We start from the raw sequence: 24,520 nt of genomic DNA on the forward strand, positions 1-24,520 counted from the left end.
GATAGATTATTGGCTGAGAAAGATAGGGAGAACCAAAGCCTACAACAAGTAATATCTATAATTGAAGATGTTATGCATGCTACATACTTGTAGAATATGGAGTTACAATCTAAAGTTATGGACTTGGAGAAGGAGAATCGAAACATAAAGAGGAAGGTCACAAGAACTTTGGAGATTAGGTCCACTTTAAAAGCCAAAGAAGCACATCGACGCATCCAATTAGTTAAACCAATTCACCAATTAACCAAAGGAAGTGGATAATATCATGGATGGATACATGCTCAATCTGCTACAATGAGAAATGTGTTCCTTCATGCAGAGAATGATACTATTGCCAAAGTCCTAAGCAAGGATATGGTCAAAAATGTATTGGAAAATCGTAAATTTAGGGACATTGTAGATGGTGTCGCGAGTGAACATCTTAGGGATGTGAGTAACTTGTTTATTGCTACAGATGCTCAGGGATTATGTGATAAGGTGGGAATGAGTTCTGAGTCATACAATATGCTCCATCAACAATTGAATACAAGTTTCAAGCAAGTCTTCAAAACTAAGCAAGTAATGCCTTTGCCAAAACCATTTCACATGAAGAAGGATCGAAAACAACTAATAAATGAGAAAGTTTTAGAACCAATTGGTGAGCCAACGCATCTGGAAAACACACACATATTGAAGTATGGTTCCAAAGAAGTTGCATTTGTATTTAATGCATCCAACAACTTTGTATTGGATAAATGTAGGGTTCAGATTGGAATGGTCAATTTCTACAATATGTCTATGGAAGAATGTAGAGGTCCTCAAACTTGATGAGAGTGAGATTATTAAGGGGCAAAAACTTGAGCATGTGAGTATAACACTTATGAATCAAGCATTGGATATCCCAACATCAATGAAAACCATCCTTTATACTTTAGTGTACAATCAATGTATAAAATATGGTGGCTTGTAGTATTTGAAGTACCAAAGGAGGACCATGAAGTACTTAAAGTTTTTTTAACCTCACTAATATACCCAGTGTTATTCAACATCAAAATAATGGAGCAATTTTACACATCGAGGGGTTTGGGGACTATTAAGTTGAATGGCATCTTGCAAGTGATTTAAAAACATTGAAGTGCATGTTTGGTTTATCAAATGCAGTGAATGCAAAATTTTCGTGTATGAAAACTAGGAAGAAAATCTTTTCGTGGCTTGCCAAGCCAAGAGAATAAGGTGCTCCAACACGTGATCAAAAAAGTCATGAGAAATGGAATGCTAGTTCCAGTGGATCCAAAATAGTGCCCTATTTTGGAAATACCACTAACAAGGGTTCACTTTTGCACATTGCATTGTTTGGTTAGAATAATTGAGAAGCTAGTATATGAATGTATATGCTTTGCATACAAGATGTAGCCCGTGTTAGAAGTTGATACTACATGCAAGAAGGTAGAACAAGTCCTCTCTAAAGTTGGATTGCACAGGGGCCAAGTAGAAATAAAAAAGGATGAGAACAAATAGGGCAAGAGTGGAAATATCCCTTGTAAACCATGCTTTGGCAGACCTAGGGCTAGAAAGTTTTATATCTCCACCTCGAGATGAGGAAGGAAATATACTTGTAAAACAACTAGAGAAGTATGAAGCATGGAAAAAGTTGAACCTTACTACTCTGGATTAGAGTAATTGGGGACGAATGGGGATTGCGAAGGTAGAAGTGTGGATACACCTAGATAGATTAGCATCTCTCTTAAAAAAGTTGAGGTTTAGGGATGGTGATGCCAATACATTTAAAGACAGTTGCTAAATTTCATAAGTCCATGGTGGACGCATGGACTACAAACAACATAACACACTACATGGTCAGTATTGTCACCACTACAAAAAAATATCATCATTTTGAATTAGTTTGTGTTTCTAATCTCTCTTCTTGTACATCATATACTTGAAGCACATGGTCCATACTTTGCAAATCAAGGAAGTTTGGCAGTATGGTCAACTCAAGGCATGGAACAATCTCATTTGCAAGCTCGTTGTGCTTTTCAAAAGGCAACTAATCATGGAGGTGGCATCAATGATTCCGATTCTATGAGGCAATTATTACAATGGTGGTATAGGAGATTAGAGATACGATACAAGGAAAAAGAAAAGAAGTCCAAAACCTCTCAAGTAGAATTTATAAGTAGGGCAATATATGAAGTGAGAAAAGTAAGATATGAAAATAGTATAGCTAGACAACACCACGCAGAATGGTTGGCAACCCAAGAGAGAGATGGCAAGAAATGGATACCTAGATAAAGATAATAATTTTGATGCATTTAGAGTCCACAAGAGAGCGCATGTACTAAGGATTTGACACATCAATACTCCTATCTTTAACATGAGATGTCTTGCAAGTTTTGTTTAAAATTTTGAAGGATTTTCACTATGTTTTTCAAAGTCTATTTTGAACTATGTTTTTTAATTATGAAAATTTGATTTCAAAATCCAAAGACAAAGATATGAAAATTCCAAACCTTGGAACATTCACTAGCCTAGGAGAGGGGCATAAGGGGGGTGGTAGGAGATAGAGAGATGTAGGGGTGGGTTGGAGAAATGAAATGAAATGATAATTTTCATTTTCATTTACACCCCATTAAGTTTAAAAATTTTATATTTAAGTCAAGTCTGTCCTTTCATTTTTTCCCATTACTATTCACTCTACCCTCCACCTTTCTATCCTTCATCATCACAACCATGGCACGTTCCAAGCTTCCTATCAAGAAGGCACTTGCAAGAGCAAGAACTCAACACTCTTCTGAATCAGTGAGTGTATTGTGAGTGACAAAGGTACCCTGGTGACCAACAATAGTGGCCCTACTATAACTAATAATGGTGGCACTACTGTGGCTAACAATGGTGGCCCTAGTGTGGTCAATAATGATGGTTCACAATTGTCCAGAAACCGTGGTCCACATGCTCCAGTTGCTTCACCTCCCACTACTGCTCTAGCTGGTAATACGCATCCTCCAACACATAAGAAGCAAAGATGGAGACCATGCACAACTACGCTATGTGAGATAAGGAAATTCAAAAATAGTACCAACTTAATTATTCCTAAGGCACCATTCTCTAGGTTGGTGCGAGAAATACTGCAAGATCTGTAGTTAGGGCATCATCACAAGTTCATTTCAAGGAACTAGGCAAGGAATGTGGGGCGATGGTCAAGCCAAGCCTTGCTTGCTCCTCCAAGAAGTAGCTGAAAGTTACTTGATTGATCTAATGAGGGATTGTCAATTTTTAGTCATTCATGTCCAACATATCACTATTAAACCCATAGATATGATTCTTGTTTATAGGATCCACAATAAAAAGGATGCATTTAATCTTAATGTCAACAATATGCTTTGAGAAGCTACATTGTAATTGGATTTATTTTTTTAGCTCAAGTTTGGTTGTAGATTGTAAAGGAGCTTAGTTTTGGGTTATCTTTCCAATAGACCTTCAGGTATTTGATAACAGTGGCTTGCAAAATGGAGCTAAATTTGGCATAGCTCTAGTTGTACTTGGTGCAATCCACTATCTACCGTGTATTTCATGGTTTCGTAATGCCAAATCTGATATGTGATATTCTATTTTGACCATGATTTGCATTGTGCGTATTTTCAAGTTTCCAATTTTAAAAGTAGTTTCATTGAGGATAAATTCAATGTGCAATCATGCACATGTTAGTGATTAGTTGTACATGGGCTGATGCACTATATCTTTATTGTATTTAGTAGTTTGGCAACACTATATCCAATATGAGATATTCTATTTGACCCATGACTTATTTTTTGTGAATTTTTAAGTTTCCAATGTTTCACATAGTTTGGTTGACAACACATTTAATATACAGTTGTGCACACTCGGTGGTGAGTTTTTCTATTATCAGTGAAGTATAATCCAATTAATTCATTTTCAAAAAATAATTAAATCGTCAATTTTATGAATCAAAATCTGGTGAAACTTCACCCACATGTTGGGCATCATAAAAACTCATGGATATTAAAACATTGGCTCCATCAAAATGGGGATTCAGAGCCTCAGATGTGATTCGCTAGACGGGTGTCCTAGAGGCTTCTAATGGGACCTTTTTTTTTTGGGTAGTTGATGTGTCCTAAAGGATTCCACGTGTAAAGTTTCACGTCAATTGAATCACTAGTCATATTTTTCCAAAGCTTGGATACATTAATTCAAGTTTAAGGGTTTTTAAAAAGTTTGCCTATAAGTTTAAAGTTTCACCTCATTTTACACATTTCACTTTTGAGTTTTGAGTTTTCTCTCCTAGAAGACATGGTGCGCACCAAGCAAACAGCCTAGAGACACCCCCTAGAAATCCCATGCACAAGACACCTCCCCCAACTCCTCCACCACCACCACCACCACCACGCCAGCATCGCAAGCATCGATGGAGACCAAGCACATTAGCTCATCACAAGATCCATCATTACCAGAAGACCACTCACCTCCTAATACCAAAGGCTGCATTCCAGAAGTTAGTGCTGGAGATTATGGATGGCATATTGATTAAGAATAGCAGGAGCCACTTCCCAGATGGATCATACTTGCAACAACCTGATCACTAGACTGCCCAGGCCCTCTTGCACTGCTACAAGAAGCTGCCAAATCTTACCTCATCGACTTGTTCAGAGACTTGGTCTATGCAGTAGTGTATACAAGGAGAGTCACCATCACCGACAGGGATATACACATAGTGAGGTTCTTCGGTGATGGAAGGATAGTCCTCGTAGAGACCAATAACAATAGGGGTGTACTACTAAAAAATATAAGGAATGTAGCTTCCAAAGAGATTTTGTAAAACCCTGGTTGTAATGGATCCCATGTAAAATGTTATCAATATGAATACAAATTTTTTGGCGTGTCTTATTTTTGTTTATTCGCTTGTTATTTTTTTAATTTATGTCTTTGAGTTATCATTACATGAGTTTGAATGAATACATATTTCAAACAAACTCGATAAAGCACTGGGTATTAAATTTAGGGTACGAATCATGTTGCATATAAATCCAATAAATAAACGTAACATTCAAGTAAAAAACAATAATAAGTGACACGTATGACAAACTACATTACACGTAAATTCAACAAACATTAGTTTTTATTACTTTAAGAGAAGATTATAAAGTGCATTACATTGGTGATGAGATATCATTTGGCAGTAAGTACATCTACTCTCTCTTAGGCTTCTTCGAGCTACACTCCCCATGGTCAGAGCTATTCTTGATCATAGGTAGCAACACATTTCACCCTAGTAGTTTCTACCTAATGACATTGGGGTCTTGAACACCAACAACCATGCCATGGGCCACCATGGAAAAAAGTGGCCTAGACCTAGTACTAGAGAATAAGTAGAGAAGCTTCAAACATCGAAGCAACACTATTTTCTCCAAACTGGAGTTCATTGGGATGGTCTTGAAGAGCCCAGCCCTTGTTAGTGCTCTCAATTTCAGGAAGTCCTCAGCAAAAGACAGAGAGCTTGTCTTATGAAATACAATAATGTCACTTACAAGCTAGCCGATGTACTTCTTCAATGCCAAGTCATGCACCCTTTTCCTTGGCTACCAGATCAACCACGTTGCCTAGATGAAAACTCGTTTATATAGACAATGTTCTACATCAGACAAGTTCAATGTCAAACTCACTGTGTCAGACTCATTATGCATGGAGTGAGCTAAAGATATATACTTGGATTTGCACGCAAATTCACCTATAGGGCCTCTAGGGCATCGGGACCCTTGGGGTAAATTTTTGTTGGGATCAGGCCCCTAGAGCAGCCTTGGCCAGAGGCTCGCGTCTGGGGTTCTAAATCTATGAATCCAAGTATAAAAAGAGAGTCACACCTACTCTTCTCGATAGCATCAAAGTTTCCATGCACCACACGTTGAGGTTGTTTAGAAGAATGAGACCAACATGACAACCATAGGCCATAGTTACTTGTTTCATTCTGTTAGCATGCCAGTTGGCTGCTAACACACACACACACACACACACACACACACACACACACACACACACACACACACACACACACACACACACACACACACACGTAGAAAAGGAAGAGACAAAGAGAAGTAGAAGAAGGATAGAGAAGAAGAAGAGAGAAAATGAGTAGAAGGAAGGAAAGAGAAGAAGGAGAGAAGAAGAAAAGAGGAGGAGGAGGAGAAGAGAAGGAGAAGAGGGAAAGAAGAGGAGAAGAAGGTAGAAGGAGAGCAAGAGAAGGGAAGATAAGGAGGGGAAGGAGTAGAGATAGAGGGGGAGAGAAAGGATAAGAGAAGAGGAGGAAGAGAAAGTGCGAGATAGAGTCAAGGAGAGAAAAAGAAAATAAGAGAAGGAAAATACAGAAAGAATAAGAGGAGGAGAGACCTTATGATCGAGGGTTCAATAGCAAGTTTCACCATTTCCGGTTCTTCCATCAATCCTTGTGCATTACTTGGACCAACTACTAGACTTTTATAAGAAGCATCACAACTAAATTGGGTGATACCAAGCTGGAGGGTGGTCCCTTGAGATCCTACTATTCCTACACATACCAGAGCACATCAAGTCCTCAACATGCAAAATACTTTAGGTGCCCCCCTATATTGCTTGCTTTTGTTTATAAAACTAAGTTGAGAATTAGGATCATCATATGGTCCTAGTCTAATCTCATACATCATATATTTTAGTATCGACCTCTTGATATTCATAGAGTTGAAGAGTGTTCAAAAAGTTGAAGTGTAAAGAGTGTGCATAGAATTGCCTTGTAAAGTAGCAACTCATATTGCTCGTAGTATCTAAGTTGGTCACGCTATAGAGAATTTTTGTGACCTAGGGAAAGGTAGAAACAAAGATAAATAGTGCTCGTCGATATAATAATGCAAGGATTGGGCATAATAAATTATTAAATCATTTAAAGGAAAGTTTGGGATTATTAATTAGAGTACTGATCTGAGAAAATCACAAAAAAATATTTGTCTAACACTTTGTTGGTTTATTGTACATTTGGAGGTTTGAAATAAAGAAGAGGGTGGGAACAACCTCTTGGGAAATCCAAGAAATCACTGGATGGAAATATTTCATGGACCGATTTACCAAGGGGAGGTGAAGAGTAAAGATCAATGGAGGAAGGTGAAGGGAAAATGTGTAATGTGAAAAGAAAAGACATGAAATGGATTTGGAGCCATCCAAAGGCCATGTGAGGCTCATAATGTCATGGCTTTGGAGCCTTATGATAATTCAAACAAATGGGACCCTTCTTGGAAGCATTAGTGGAAGAAAAATCAAGCACATGATTTTGTAAGATTTTTTCAAAATACTTTCACTCCGATCCAAAAAAAAATTTCAACATAAAAGTTGTAGCGAGTGAGTTGAAGTTTTGGCTGGTATTTTTTTATAACTTCTTGGAGCTACGAGTCGGGAGATATGGCCAAAATGGTGGGCGTAAACTTTTTCCAACTGCAGTGGAGGCCACCTCCCAATTTTATACACACCCAAACTTTCTTCCCCACTCTTAACACTTCTATAAAACATCATTCATTAGACTCCCAACCATTTCCCCTCTCTTCTTCTCTCTCTCAAGCTAATAAACCATTAGAATTTCCCTCCTAAATCACCCTCAAATCATCCTTAATTGTAGTAGTAATGTATGAATTCTCACTACTCTCTCTCCATTATTGCTAGATATGATCTTATTTTATCAAGATTCTCTATATTTTTTTAATAAGCGAGCTCTTGGACTCAAGCTATGGGGGGGTGAATGGAGACAACTCATCGATGATGGAACTTGATTAAGTACAAAATTAGTCAACAAAACATCTAGATGGAGCTTCCACATTGGTGGATCCGCCTTAATGCAACTTTGGTGGTGTTAATTCCTATTCTATCTTAACATCCTCCCTAAACACCCTCAAGTCCTATATAAAGAGGCCTTCTCCTTTGCAATTTGCAAGAGAGAGCCAAGAGGCCTTCTTCAGCCCTATTTAGCCTTCCCCATCCTCTCTCATGAGCTTATGCAGTTCATTTCCTTACTATAGCTTATGCATGCTCTATAGTGTAATAAGCCCATGCTATTGGTGTCCATATTCTGTATATTGGTTATGTCTTGAGGGTTCTCCATTTCTTGTGCCTTCTTAAGTTTTATTGATTCGTCTATTTTTTGTAGTTATCTCTCTCTCTCTCTCTCTCTCTCTCTCTCTCTCTCTCTCTCTCTCAATTTTTCTCTCTTCTCCCTAGTATCCTAGTCCGCTCTTCCATGACTAGCTGGTACCCTTACCTCATTCACTTTGTGGCAGAAGGGAGTCTGACATAGTATAGAGGCTGCTATACTAAATTTCCTTCATCATAAATTGGTGTCCCCACTGAGGACATTCTCATCCACAGTTCTCTACTTCCTTATGCAGGACGATACGACACATAGTGGTGCATCCTCTATAATAAGTGCTCCAAGTGACTCTTCTCTAGCACCTTCACCAACTCTTTTTGAAGCTGGTCGAAGTCCACGCCTCCCACAATGGTCTCCCAAGGAATCCCAAGAAAGGAAGTATGCCTATTGGATGACGGCACGCATGCGGGTAAAAGGTATTCACCTTAGAAATTCCATTCTCTCACAATGGAAAAAATCATGTTTCCATCAATTGCTAGATTCTCATAATTGTGGTGATTGTTTTGCAAACAAAGTGAAGGCCCTTTTGAGAGGTCCTCTTCTCCAAATCATCAAATCCCTCTCTCTCTTTGGCCTAATCCACATCAAAGGAGAACAACTATGCATGAACGGTGTGGAGTTTTATAGAGGTGCAAAGTACGGAGACTACCTTCAATTGTTGCTAGCTCGAAGGTTGGGTGTGGTCGAAAAGGTGGCCATCACACCTTATGAAATATATGTCGCTGAGGATGGACACACTAAGGCAAGAACAATCACTAGTGAGCAAATTCTCTATATAGCAAAGTTGGTGGGTTCCAGAAAGAAACACTCTGGGGAAAATCCTTTATAATTCAATAAAGTGCATTCCCTCTACTCCCTTAAGTAGTCTCCACTTATGAATAATAATAATGGCCCGAATTTCTACACCTTCCACTCTGTACAAAACATCCGAGTTAAGATATGCATTAGTAGGAAGATTTTCTTCCAGCAGCATCTTGTCATGTACTTTGGGGCTGAAAGATTAAGGGAGATTCTTGTATCACCAGAACCTATAATCTTCCCAATGCTAGACTACAATGTATCCTTCAATGTACATGTCTTTATTTTATTATAATAGTTTCTCATGAATCATCGCGAGTTGTATGGACCAATCCAACCTCTTGCTATGCAAACTGTGCATATTGTAGCTAGCACAAAGCTTAGATTCCAAGGTATTATTAGAAGCATACTAGGGCCTAGACATCTTCTTGAAATCAATGCATCTATGAACGCATTCATCCTTTCCCTCATAAAATACAACTTAATTCTAGACGTGTTCATATTTGTACTCTATTAAGGCAACATGGCATTTCCAAGCTTCTTTGGCCGCAATGGGAAAAATGCAGTGGGTTTTTTGGACAACCTTGAGATGGCCTTCATTGTCTCTGGGAGGGATGATGAAGCATTAAAGTTGAGGGCTTTTCCTTTGGTGCTCAAGGAAGAAGCTAGAATGTGGTTCCAAACTCTAAATCCGGCCCAAAGAATTGAATGGAAGGGATTGAAAGCATCTTTCTTGCAGAGATTTCAACAAACTAACTCAGCTGAAGAGTTATGGCAATGACTTTTGGCCCCCATCAAAGTGATCCTTATGGTTATGCAACTTATGAGGAAGGGTTTTTGAAGCTTTGGAGGCAGTGACATACTCACTGAATCCTGGTAAGAGACCTCCAAACTACCTTCAAAAGGATCGATTTATTTCAGGTTTGTACCCCTTGCTCAGGGAGAAGGTAAAGGTGAAATTTCCAAACACTTTTGAAGATGCTTTGAGAATCACTAGGGAAAAGAATCGAAAGATTCTCTACCAAGCCCAAGCTAGCCAAGCAGTTTTGGGAAACAACATCACAACTAAGAAGGCCTCTCAAGTTCTCCCAAATGTATTTAATGCACCAGGCCTTGTTAGAGTACAAAAAGACATGATCCAACAAATAAACAATCTTACTAATCAACTCGAGGGTTTGAGAGTGAATCTTGTGCAAGGTGCAAGAAGACCTATTGAGAGGAATGGTGGGAATCGACCACAAATATGGTGGCAAGCAAGGGAGATGTTGTGTTACAACTATGGAGAAAATGGACACAGCATATACAATTGTCCTCACCCTAGAAGATATGATCACCCTGCTAGAGATCCTCGACAACAACTAAGCCCTCCTCTTGCTAGGACTCAAGAGCAAGAGCATTCACGACCTGCAATTTTACAACCACCTTATGTTCAAGCTGAAACCCCTGTTGTTAAACCAAATGTTAATGTCATAAAAATAGAGGAGGTGGTCAGGGATAGAAGGCTCCAAGAAGAAATAGCGAGAGGTAAGATGAAGGTAGATGTAGTAGAGACCATGCCTATCAAGCGGGTACGTGTCCAAACTGAGGCAAGCAAGGAAGCAATCAATGAGGCAAGTACATCACGGCCAACTAGAGATGAAGGGAAGAAGAGAAAGACTCGAACTAGGTCTAAAATTGATATCTCCTTTGGGTTCTCGGACACAACCTTATAATCTGATAGTAGATGTGAGCTCTCAACGGCCAAAAATTACTTGGTCACAACTGCATAATGCCTCTCCAAAGCTACGATGACAATGGTCAAAAATGGTAAGCACAAGGGCAAGGCAAGGTAAAATGGTTAGTGCAATCAAGACATATGGCCTCAAAGACATAGTGCCTTTAGTGGAGGCTCAAATCAAAGGTCAATGGATTCAAAAAAACATACATTGATAGTGGAGCAGAGGTTTGTGTCATGACAGAAAAGCTTATGCATCAATGAGGATTAGAAGTAATGGAATCCTCAACCTTTAGGGCAAAGATGTCCAACAATGATGCGGTCACATGTGTGGGTGTAGTGAAAGCTTTGAGAGTTTTTGTTTTTGGAATCACTGCAGCAGTGGATGTTTATGTGATGCCAGTAAAGGGAGAAGGATATCCCCTCATCCTAGGGAGACCTTGGCTTATGGGCATTAGAGCTAAGCAAGATTGGGTAACAAGGGATCTGGAGTTGAGGCCACATAAGGTGGGTGGCCACGATCAAAAGGTGGTTTACAACTTGAAGAGTGGCCGTCAAGAGAACCTGGAACTAGAAATGTCTGCCGATGAGTGGAGCTCAAGTGGATGTTCCTTATCGGTAGAAGAGGAAGAGAGTTCAAGTGGAGAGAGTGATAGCACGCTCGAAGTTATTGGCGTCACCTTAAAGGAACCTACCTCGTTAGAAGACAACCCAAGAATCCAAGGAGAAGATGTGTGGGATGCTAGCCTAGAGAAGATGATATCCAAGTATATAAAGGATGAACAAAGGGAGGGTTATGTGAATGTTCTCAAGAAGCATGCATCATTGTTTATTTCTGATTATACTCACATTACAGGTGTCACTACAGTGAAGCATCACATCCAACTCAAAGAAGGAAGCAAACCTGTAGTACAAAGATTGAGAAGACCGGGAGTTGTGCGATAGGATGCACTGTTGAGACAGAGGTGAAGAGACTCTTGAATGTAGGATTCATATACCCAGTGCGAGATTCAGAATGGGTCCCCTTAGTAGTAGTGAGGCCAAAAAAATGGTAAGTGGCGAGCATGCATAGATTACAAGCCACTAAATGTTGCAACAAAGAGGGACCACTTCCCTCTCCCATTTCAGGATGAAATCTTGAATGAAGTAGCGGGACATGAGTGGGTGTGTGATGGCTACTCTGGCTACTTCTAGATTCTCATTGTAGAGGAGGATCAAAAGAAGACCACTTTCATCACACCATGGGGTTGTTTTTTCTTTCGAGTCATGCCCTTTGGTCTTGCAAATGCCCCAGCAAACCTTTCAACGATTCGTGAATATGGTCTTCCAACCTTACTTTGGTATGTCCATAAGGGTTTTCATAGATGACATTTGTATTTACAACTCAAGGAACATACATCTATGCAAGGTTGATGAAGGATTTACTCGCTTAGCTAGGTTGGGTGGACAACTAAATAAGGATAAATGTCACATTGGGGAAAGCAAGGTTACACAACTAGGGTATATAGTGTCCATTGAAGGAATTGAGGTAGATCCAAAAAAGTTAGAAACATTACTAGCTCTACTTCCCCAACCTCCATCAAACAATTAGTCTCCTTCTTACAAAAGCTAAGATATTTAGGTAGATTTATACACTTAATCTCTCAGGCCATAAATCCCCTGCAGCAACTGACATGCCAAGAAACACTTGTATGGAGTGAACAAAGTGAAGGACATTTTAAGGAGATAAAGATAATGTTGGGTCACTTCCTATAATCCTCCAGCCTTGTTGGGAAGAAACATTCTTTGTAAACCCTAGCTTGGGAGAAGAGACCATTGGTGCTGCTCTCCTACAAAAAGATCCGAAAACATCCTTCATGAGGCATGTGTATTTTTCCAGCCGCCTCATGAAAGCCTCAGAGAAGGCTTACACCTCCATGGAACAACTAGTGTTGGCCCTCATGTTTGCAGTAACCAAATTTCGGCCATATTTGCTTCCAAAAAGGTTTGTGATCATCACTGTGGAGGATATGTTTCCCTATGCACTACAACATATGGAAATCTCTGACAAAATAGCAATGTGGATGGTCCGACTTCAAGCGTTTGATTATACAGTGCAGGTTGAGAAAACAACTCGAGCATACCTGGTTGATATTTTGACAAATAGGTGCTATGAGAAAAATCTCAGGGTGAAAAGAAAGGACTTTCCAACACCCCCATCCATAAAGACTCTTGTAGATGCTTATAGCCTCTACTTTGATGGTGCATACAAGAGAACTAAGGATAAGGCAGCCGCAGGCATTGTTGTTTTCTCTCCTTTAGGAGAGAAAATCTATGGTGAAGAAATCATCTTGGAAGGTGTCCACTCTAACAATGAGGCAGAATATCAAGCTTTAATTCATGGTCTTTGTTGGTGTCTTAGTAATTCAATCGAGAGGTTGAATGCTTTTGGAGACTCCATGCTATTGGTCAGGCAGATGCAAGGTACATGGGCATGCAAAAATACAAACCTCTCTAGTAAAATAAGAGAAGCCAAATCTCTTATGAGAAGATTTAGGGAGGCATAAGTACATCATGTGCCAAGAGACCAAAACAAGGATGCCGACCATCTAGCATCATCAAGGTTGAATGAGTCAATGGTGGGAGCAGTGGCTATCAAACCCCCACTTCAGCAAGGCAAGGAAGACTTAGAAGATATTCTACACCTCTTAGAGCAAGGAGAAGCTCCCAAACACATGACTAAGGGATAAAAGACAGTAGCTAGCTCGTAAGGCTACAAGATATTGCATGGTAAATGATAGTTTGTATTGTCTTGGTAAGGATGGTGTGCTTAGGAAAGTGCCTTCAAAATGGGAAATTGAAGAAATCTTAAAATATTGTTATGATGATGTGTGTGGAGGCCGCTTTGCATACGACATCACAAGTAGAAAGGTTCTACAAGCTGGCTTTACTTGGCCCAGTCTACACCGATATGCCAAATATTGGTGTCAAACATGTGAAGAATGTCAAAAATTAGGACCACGACGGCTCATAGCAAACCCCAAACCCCAATCAAGGTCTATGGACCCTTTGAGAAGTGGAGAATTGATGCCATAGGGCCTCTACCACGCACTCCATGAGGAAAAGAGTATATTATCATGGGGGTAGATTACATGACTAGATGGACCGAGGCTATGCCAACTAGAAGAATCATTTCTAAGGAAGTGAGTAAATTCATCTTTGACCACATTTGTTGTATGTTTGGTACCTTTCTTGAAATACTATCAGATAGAGGACCAAGGTTTGGAGCTAATGTGGTGGGTGAACTCATGTAAAAGCTAAATATTCAACCATGACACTCTACCCCTTACTACCCTCAATGCAATGGATTGGTGGAGAAGGTAAATGGTATGATTTGTAAAATCATCAGCAAACAGGTACATTCAAGGCCCCGAGATTGGGACAAGCACCTTAGTGGAGCTCTATGGGCTTACGGAACCTCCTTCAAAACCATGTTAGGGTTCACACCTTTTCATCTAGTTTATGGACAATAGGCTCTTTGCCTATTGAGGTGAAATTAGCTAGCCTTCGGGTATTAGGTGGCATAGTAGGCTCTCAAAAGGAGAAGTTACATCAAAGATTGTTGGACCTAGAGAGGCTACAATTTGATTGTCAAGAAGCCATCAACCACTACTCCCAGGAAGCTGAGAAGCGTAGAGAAAAGTTCAACAAGAAGCTAACATATAAAAACATCAAGGAGGGATCTTTAGTGCTTTGATATGAAAATCTCTTTGATAAAAGAAAGGATTGCAAGTTTCTCTACCGGTGGGAGGGACCATTTTGGGTCACAAAAAAAATTCAACAATGGCTCCTACAAACTTCAAGACATTGAGGGAAAAGTGCACAAGACTAGGGTAAATGGATGGCGCTTAAAACCCTATCACATTAGGGTGGGGTCAGCTCAAGATACCAAAGAGTGTCTAGAGGCATAAATACCTCTAACCAGGTTGGGGGGGGCTCTATGATCCAAGAAAATCACAAAAAAAAACTTTTTCTAACACTTTCTTGATTTTTTGTACATTTGGAGGTTTGAAATAAAGAAGAGGGTGGGAACAACCTCTTAGAAAATCCAAGAAATCACTGGATGAAAATATTTCATGGACCGGTTTACCAAGGGGGGTGAAGAGTAAAGATCAATGGAGGAAGGTGAAGGGAAAATGTGTAATGTGAAAAGAAAAGACATGAAATGGATTTGGAGCCATCCAAAGGGCTTGTGAGGCTCATAATGTCATGGCTTTGGAGCCTTATGATAATTCAAACAAATGGGACCCTTCTTAGAAGTATTAGTGGAAGAAAAATCATGCACATGATCTTGTAAGATTTTTTAAAAATCCTTCCACTCTGATCCAAAAACAATTTTCAACATAAAAGTTATATCCATGAGCTGAAGTTTTGGTTGATATTTTTCAATAATTTTTTTGAGCTACGAGTCAAGAGATATGGCCAAAGTGGTGGATGCCAACTTTTTCCAAATGCAGTGGAGACCACCTCCCAATTTTATACACACCCACACTTTCTTCCCCACACTTAACACTTTCATAAAACATCATTCATTAGACTCCCAACCCTTTCCCCTCTCTTCTCCTCTCTCTCAAGCTAATAAACCATTAGAATTTCCCTCCTAAATCACCCTCAAATCATCCTTAATTGTAGTAGTAATCTATGAATTCTCATTACTCTCTCTCCATTATTGCTAGATATAATCTTATTTTATGAAGATTCTCTATATATTTTTTATAGGAGAGCTCTTGGACTCAAGCTATGGGGGAGTAAATGGAGACAACTCACCTATGATGATGGAACTTTATTAAGTACAAAATTGGTCAATAAAACATCTAGATGGAGCTTTCACATTGGTGGAACTGCCTTAATGCAGCTTTGGTAGTGTTAATTCCTATTCTATCTTAACCTCCTCCCTAAACACCCTCAAGGCCTATATAAAGAGGCATTCTCCTTTGTAATTTGCAAGAGAGAGCCAAGAGTCATTCTTCAGCCTTATTGAGCCTTCCCCATTTTCTCCCATGAGCTTATGCAATTCATTCCCTTACTATAGCTTATGCTTGCTCTACAGTGTAATAAGCCCATGCTATTGGTGTCCATTTGTGTATATTGGTTGTGTCTTGAGGGTTCTCCATCTCTTGTGCCCTCTTAAGTTCTATTGATTCATCTATTTTTTGTAGTTCTCTCTCTCTCTCTCTCTCTCTCTCTCTCTCTCTCTCTCTCTCTCTCTCTCTCTCTCTCTCTTAATTTTCCTCTCTTCTCCCTCACAAGCTCCTTTCCCTCTTGCATAGCATCCTAGTCCGCTCTTCCATGACTAGATGGTGCCCTTACCTCATTCACTTTGTGGCAAAAGGGAGTTTGGCATAGTATAGAGGCTGCAATACCGAATTTCCTTCGTCATAAATTGGTGCCCCCACTGAGGACATTCTCATCCACAATTCCCTACCTCCTTATGCGGGACAATACGACACATAGTGGTGCATCTTCTATAACAAGTGCTCCAAGTGGCTCTTCTCCAACACCTTCACCAACTCTTTTTGAAGCTGGTCGAAGTCCATGACTCCCACAATGGTCTTGCAAGGAAGCCCAAGAAAGAAAGTATGTCTATCGGATGTCAGCATATATGCGGGTAAAAGGTGTTTACCTTAGAAATTCCATTCTCTCACAACAAAGAAAATCATGTTGCCATCAATGACTAGATTCTCATAATTGTGGTGAGTATTGTGCAAACAAAGTGAAGGCCCTTTCGAGAGGTCCTTGTCTCCAAATCATCAAATCCCTCTCTCTCTCTGGCCTTATCCACATCAAAGGATGACAACTATGCATGAATGGTGTGGAGTTTTATAGAGCTGCAAAGTATGTAGACTACCTTTAACTGTTGCTAGCTCAAATATTGGGTGTGGTCGAAAAGGTGGCCATCACACCTTATGAAATATATGTCACCGAGGATGGACACACTAAGGCAAGAACAATCACTGGTGAGCAAATTCTCTATATAGCAAAGTTGGTGGGTTCCAGAAAGAAACACTCTGGGGAAAATCCTTTATAATTCAATAAAATGCATTCCCTCTACTCCCTTAAGTAGTCTCCACTTATGAATAATAATAATGGCCCGAATTTCTACACCTTCTACTCTGTACAAAACATCCGAGTTAATGTATGCATCGTAGGAAGATTTTCTTCCAACAGCGTCTTGTTATGTACTTTGGGGTTGAAAGATTAAGGGAGATTCTTGTATCACCAAAACCTATAATCTTCCCAATGCTAGACTACAATGCATCCTTCAATGTACATGTCTTTATTTTATTATAATAGTTTCTCATAAATCACCGCGAGTTGTATGGATCAATCCAACCTCTTGCTATGCAAACTGTGCATATTGTAGCCAGCACAAAGCTTAGATTCCAAGGCATTATTAGAAGCATATTGGGGCCTAGATATCTTACTGAAATCAATGCATCTGTGAATGCATTTATCCTTCCCCTCATAAAATACAAGTTAAGTCTATATGTGTTCATCTTTGTACTCTACTAAGGCAACATGGCATTTCCAAGCTTCTTTGGCTGCAATGGAAAAAATGCAGTGGATTTTTCAGACAACCTTGAGATGGCCTTCCTTGTCGGGAGGGATGATGAAGCATTAAAGTTGAGGGCTTTTCCTTTGGTACTCAAGGAAGAAGCTAGAATGTGGTTCCAAACTCTAAATCCAGTCCAAAGAACTGAATGGGAGGGATTGGAGGTAGCTTTCTTGCAGAGATTTCAACAAATTAACTCAACTGAAGAGTTATGGCAACGGCTTTTGGCCCTCCATCAAAGTGATCCATATGGTTATGCAACTTATGAGGAAGGGTTTTTGAAGCTTTGAGGGCAGTGGTCAGACTCACTGAATCTTGGTGAGAGAGCTCCAAACTGCCTTCAAAATGATCGATTTATTTCAGGTTTGTACCCCTTGCTCAGGGAGAAGGTAAATGTGAAATTTCCAAACACTTTTGAAGATGCTTTGAGAATCACTAGGGAAAAGAATCGAAAGATTCTCTACCAAGCCCAAGCTAGCCAAGCAGTTTTGGGAACCAACATCACAACTATGGAGGCCTCTCAAGTTCTCCCAAATGTATCTAATGCACCAAGCCTTGTTAGAGGTCAAGAAGACATGATCCAACAGATAAACAATCTTACTAATCAACTAGAGGGTTTGAGAGTGAATCTTGTGCAAGGTGCAAGAAGACCTATCAAGGAGAATGGTGGGAATCGACCACAAATGCGGCGACAAGCAAGGGAGATGTCGTGTTACAATTGTGGAGAAAATGGATACGGCATGTACAATTGTCCTCACCCTAGAAGATATGATCGCCTTGCCAGAGGTGCTCGGCAATAAGTAAGCTCTCCTTATACTAGGACTCAAGAGCAAGAGCAGTCAGGACCTGCAATTTTACAACCACCTTATGTTCAAGCTGAAACCCCTATTGTTCAATCAAATGTTAATGTCATAAAAATAGAGGAGGTGGTCAGGGATAGAAGGCTCCAAGAAGAAATAGCGAGAGGTAAGATGAAGGTAGATGTAGTAGAGACCATGCCTATCAAGCGGGTATGTGTCCAAACTGAGGCAAGCAAGGAAGTAATCAATGAGGCAAGTACATCACGGGCACCTAGAGATGAAAGGAAGAAGAGAAAGACTCGAACTAGGTCTAAAATTGATATCTCAGACTTCCCTTTGGGTTCTCGGACACAACCTTATAATCTGATAGTAAATGTGAGCTCTCAACGGCCAAAAATTACTTGGTCACAACTGCATCATGCCTCTCCAAAGCTACGATGACAATGGTAAAAAATGGTAAGCACAAGGGCAAGGCAAGGTAAAATGGTTAGTGCAATCAAGCATATGGCCTCAAAGATATAGTGCCTTTAGTGGAGGCTCAAATCAAAGGTCAACGGATTCAAAAAAACATACATTGATAGTGGAGCAGAGGTTTGTGTCATGACAGAAAAGCTTATGCATCAATTAGGCTTAGAAGTAATGGAATTCTCAACCTTTAGGGCAAAGATGTCCAACAATGATGCAGTCACATGTGTGGGTGTAGTGAAAGCTTTGAGAGTTTCTATTTTTGGAATCACTGCAGCAGTGGATGTTTATGTGGTGCCAGTAAAGGGAGAAGGATATCCCCTCATCCTAGGGAGACCTTGGCTTATGGGCATCGAAGCTAGGCAAGATTGGGCAACATGGGATCTAGAGTTGAGGCCACATAAGGTGGGTGGCCACGATCAAAAGGTGGTTTACAACTTGAAGAGTGGGTGTCAAGAGAACCTTGAACTAGAAACGTCTGCCGATGAGTGGAGCTCAAGTGAATGTTCCTCATCATTAGAAGAGGAAGAGAGTTCAAGTGGAGAGAGTGATAGCAATCTCGAAGTTATGGGCATCACCTTAAAGGAACCTACCTCGTCAGAAGACAACCCAATAATCCAAGGAGAATATGTGTGGGATGCTAGCCTAGAGAAGATGATATCCAAGGATATAAAGGATGAACAAAGGGAGGGTTATGTGAATGTTCTCAAGAAGCATGCATCATTGTTTATTTCTGATTATACTCACATTACAGGTGTCACTACAGTGAAGCATCACATCCAACTCAAAGAAGGAAGCAAACCTATAGTACAAAGATTGAGAAGACTGGGAGTTGTGAGACAGGATGCACTGTTGACAAAGGTGAAGAGACTCTTGAATGTAGGATTCCTATACCTAGTGGGAGATTCAGAATGGGTCCCCCTAGTAGTAGTGAGGCCGAAGAAAAATGGTAGGTGGTGAGTATGCATGGATTACAAGCCACTCAATGCTGCAACAAAGAGGGACCACTTCCCTCTCCCATTTCAGGATGAAATCTTGAATGAAGTAGCGGGACATGAGCGGTATACAGTGTGTGATGGCTACTCTGGCTACTTTTTCCAGATTTCCATTGCACAGGAGGTCAAAAGAAGACCACTTTCATCACACCATGGCGCTATTTTGCCTTTCAAGTCATGCCCTCTGGTCTCAGAAATGTCCCAGCAATCTTTCAACATTTAATGAATATGGTCTTCCAACCTTACTTTGGTAAGCCCATTAGGGTTTTCATAGATGACTTCTGTATTTACAGCTCGAGGAACATACATTTACGCAAAGCTAATGAAGGATTTACTCGCTTAGCTAGATTGGGTGGAAAACTAAATAAGGATAAATGTCACATTGGGGAAAGCAAGGTTACACTACTAGGGTATGTAGTGTCCATTGAAGGAATTGAGGTAGATCCAAAAAAGGTAGAAACATTGCTAGCTCTACCTTCCCCAACCTCCATCAAACAATTAGTCTCCTTCTTCCAAAAGCTAAGATATTTGGGTAGATTTATACACTTGCTCTCTCAGGCCATATATCCCCTGCAGCAGCTGACACGCCAAGAAACACTTGTATGGAGTGAACAAACTGAAGGACATTTTAAGAAGATAAATAAAATGTTGGTGTCACTTCCTATAATCCTCCAGCCTTGTTGGGAAGAAACATTCTTTGTAAACCCTAGCTTGGGAGAAGAGGCCATTGGTGCTGCTCTCCTACAAAAAGATCCAAAAACATCCTTCATGAGGCATGTGTATTTTGCCAGCCGCCTCATGAAAGCCTCAGAGAAGGCTTACACCTCCATGGAACAACTAGTGTTGGCCCTCATGTTTGCAGTAACCAAATTTCGGCCATATTTGCTTCCAAAAAGATTTGTGATCATCACTGTGGAGGATATGTTTCCCTATGCACTACAACATATGGAAATCTCTGACAAAATAGCAATGTGGATGGTCCGACTTCAAGAGTTTGATTATACAGTGCAGGTTGAGAAAACAACTCGAGCATACCTGGTTGATATTTTGACAAATAGGTGCTATGAGAAAAATCTCAGGGTGAAAAGAAAGGACCTTCCACCACCCCCATCCATAAAGACTCTTGTAGATGCTTATAGCCTCTACTTTGATGGTGCATACAAGAGAACTAAGGATAAGGCAGCCGCAGGCATTGTTGTTTTCTCTCCTTTAGGAGAGAAAGTCTATGGTGAAGGAATCATCTTGGAAGGTGTCCACTCTAACAATGGGGCAGAATATCAAGCTTTAATTCATGGTCTTTGTTGGTGTCTTAGTAATTCAATCGAGAGGTTGAATGCTTTTGGAGACTCCATGCTATTGGTAAGGCAGATGCAAGGTACATGGGCATGCAAAAATACAAATCTCTCTAGTAAAATGAGAGAAGCCAAATCTCTTATGAGAAGATTTAGGGAGACATAAGTACATCATGTGCCAAGAGACCAAAACAAGAATGCCGACCATCTAGCATCATCAAGGTTGAATGAGTCAATGGTGGGAGCAGTGGCTATCAAACCCCCACTTCAGCAAGGCAAGGAAGACTTAGAAGATATTCTACACCTCTTAGAGCAAGGAGAAGCTCCCAAACACTTGACTAAGGGAGAAAGACAGTGGCTAGCTTGTAAGGCTACAAGATATTGCATGGTAAATGAAAGTTTGTATTGTCTTGGTAAGGATGGTGTGCTTAGGAAAGTGCCTTCAAAATGGGAAATTGAAGAAATCTTAAAAGCTTGCCATGATGATGTGTGTGGAGTCCACTTTGCACATGACATCACAAGTAGAAAGGTTCTATAAGCCGACTTTACTTGGCCCCCAGTCTACACCGAGATGTAAAATATTGGTGTCAAACATGTGAAGAATGTAAAAAATCAAGACCACGACGGCTCATAGCAGAACCCTCAAACCCCAATCAAGGTCTATGGACCCTTTGAGAAGTGGGGAATTGATGCCATAGGGCCTCTACCATGCACTCCATGAGGAAAAGAGTATATTATCATGGGGGTAGATTAAATGACTAAATGGGCCGAGGTTATACCAACTAGAAGAATCACTGCTAAGGAAGTGAGTAAATTCATCTTTGACCACATTTGTTGTAGGTTTGGTATCCCTCTTGAAATACTATCAGATAGAGGACCAAGGTTTAGAGCTAATGTGGTGGGTGAACTCATGCAAAAGCTAATTATTCAATGACGACTCTTACTACCCTCAATGCAATGGATTGGTGGAGAAGGTAAATGGAATGATTTGTAAAATCATCAGCAAACAGGTACATTCAAGGCCCTGGGATCGGGACAAGCACCTTAGTGGAGCTATATGGGCTTACAGAACCTCCTTCAAAACCATGTTAGGGTTCACACATTTTCATCTAGTTTATGGACAATAGGCTCTTTTGCTTATTGAGGTCAAATTAGCTAGCCTTCGGGTATTAGGTGGCATAGTAGGCTCTCAAAAGGAAAAGTTACATCAAAGATTACTGGACCTAGAGAGGCTACAATTGGATCATCACGAAGCCATCAACCACTACTCCCAGGAAGCTGAGAAGCGTAGAGAAAAGTTCAACAAGAAGCTAACAGATAAAAACATCAAGGAGGGATATTTAGTGCTTCGATATGACAAACGCTTTGATAAAAGAAAGGATGGCAAGTTTCTCTATCGGTGGGAGGGACCGTTTTGGGTCACAAAAAAATTCAACAATGGCTCCTACAAACTTCAAGACATTGAGGGAAAAGCGCACAAGACTAGGGTAAATGGATGGCGCTTAAAACCCTATCACATCAGGGTGGGGTCAGCTCAAGATAGAAAGTGTGTCTAGAGGTATAAATACCTCTAGCCAGGTTGGGGGGGGGCTATATGATCGGAGAAAATCACAAAAAAAATATTTGTCTAACACTTAATTGATTTTTTGTATATTTGGAGGTTTGAAATAAAGAAGGAAACAACCTCTTGGGAAATCCAAGAAATCAATAGATGGAAATATTTCATGGACCGGTTTACCAAGGGGGAGTGAAGAGTAAAGATCAATGGAGGAAGGTGAAGGTAAAATGTGTAATGTGAAAAGAAAATATATGAAATGGATTTGGAGCCATCCAAAGGGCATGTGAGGCTCATAATGTCATGGCTTTGGAGCCTTATGATAATTCAAACAAATGGGACCCTTCTTAGAAGCATTAGTATAAGAAAAATCAAGCACATGATTTTGTAAGATTTTTTCAAAATCCTTCTACTCTGATCAAAAAAACTTTTCAACATGAAAGTTGTAGTGCGTGATGTGAAGTTTTAGCTGGTATTTTTTTATAATTTTTTAGAGCTACGAGTCGGGAGATATGGCTTAAATGGTGGACGCAAACTTTTTCCAACTGGAGTGGAGACCACCTCCCAATTTTATACACACCCACACTTTCTTCCCCACACTCAACACTTCTATAAAACATCATTCATTAGCCTCCTAACCCTTTGCCCTCTCTTCTCCTCTCTCTCAAGCTAATAAACCATTAGAATTCCCCTCCTAAATCACCCTCAAATCATCCTTAATTGTAGTAGTAATGTATGAATTCTCACTACTCTCTCTCCATTATTGCTAGATATGATCTTATTTTATGAAGATTCTCTATATTTTTTTATAGGAGTGCTCTTAGACTCAAGCTATGGGCAGGAGAATGCAGACAACTCACCTATGATGGAACTTGATTAAGTACAAAATTGGTCAACAAAACATCTAGATGGAGCTTCCACATTGGTGGAACCCCCTTAATGTAGCTTTGGTGGTTTTAATTCCTTTTCTATCTTAACCTCCTCCCTAAACACCCTCAAGGCCTATATAAAGAGGCCTTATCCTTTGTAATTTGCAAGAGAGAGCCAAGAGGCCTTCTTCAGTCCTATTGAGCCTTCCCCATTCTCTCTCATGAGCTTATGCAGTTCATTCCCTTACTATAGCTTATGCACGCTCTACAGTGTAATAAGCCCATGCTATTGGTGTCCATATTGTGTATATTTGTTATGTCTTGAGGGTTCTCCATCTCTTGTGCCCTCTTAAGTTTTATTGATTCATCTATTTTTTATAGTTCTTTCTCTCTCTCTCTCTCTCTCTCTCTCTCTCTCTCTCTCTCTCTCTCTCTCTCTCTCTCTCTCTCTCTCTCTCTCTCTCAAATTTCCTCTCTTCTCCCTCACAAGCTCCTCTCCATCTTACATAGCATCCTAGTCCGCCCTTTCATGACTAGGTGGTGCCCTTACCTCATTCACTTTTTCACAAGAAGGGAGTTTGGCATAGTATAGAGGCTGTCATACAGAATTTCCTTCGTCAAGTACCTTGCTAAGAAGAGGAAAACTGTTTTCAGCCTCCACCCTTGTGTGTCTTCCCCCATTGTGCAAGCAAGAAAGCTTCAAGCGAGACTCCTTCCTTCTCTCCCACAATCTTGACACCTTAGTCCTATAAGACCACCCCCTCCCCAAGCTTGAGGGGAGGGAAAGGGAGAAAAGTCGCCGTGCTGCCCGCCTATGGAACCAAGCTACCGCCATCCGCCTCCACGTCACCACACTGGCTTGCTGCCACCTCATCACCATCCTCATCATCATCGTCATCATCCTCCCGATCACCCTCTCCATCATCCACTTTCTCTCTCCACGTCACATTTCCTGTGACAGGAGCTTGGAAGCTTCTATAAAAGCTTCCCATAGCCGCTATTCACCTGTGCCTTCCCAAGGTGCTTTAAACCCGCAACCGCAAGGTCGTGTCCTGCGCGAGAGAGGGAGATCGTGGACTGGGAGACTTTGGAACATGCCAGTAATCCAAGGGGGAGTTGCTGCGATGAAATTCACTGCATAATGGCTCCTAAGCAAAAGAAACAAGGCGCACACGCAGTGTCATCGTGTTGGGGGTTGAAGGTCTTCCACCGGGGTTTAGAGTAGAAGAGGAGTGTGGGATTCAAGGTTAGGAGAGGGAGAAAAGATTGGGGTTTATGAAGA

At 40.5% G+C, this 24,520-nt stretch overlaps 1 pseudogene; it reads right to left on the reverse strand.

The window, feature by feature from the left end:
- The window catches only part of LOC148011555 (putative glycosyltransferase STELLO1 pseudogene), a 36,521-nt pseudogene extending 12,291 nt beyond the window's left edge, over positions 1-24,230 (reverse strand).
- Between the last annotated feature and the right edge of the window lie 290 nt (positions 24,231-24,520).

Source organism: Lygodium microphyllum, chromosome 28, assembly GCF_053477565.2.
Source record: "Lygodium microphyllum isolate KBCC chromosome 28, Lygodium_microphyllum_v1.1.10, whole genome shotgun sequence".
NCBI lineage: Eukaryota > Viridiplantae > Streptophyta > Polypodiopsida > Schizaeales > Lygodiaceae > Lygodium > Lygodium microphyllum.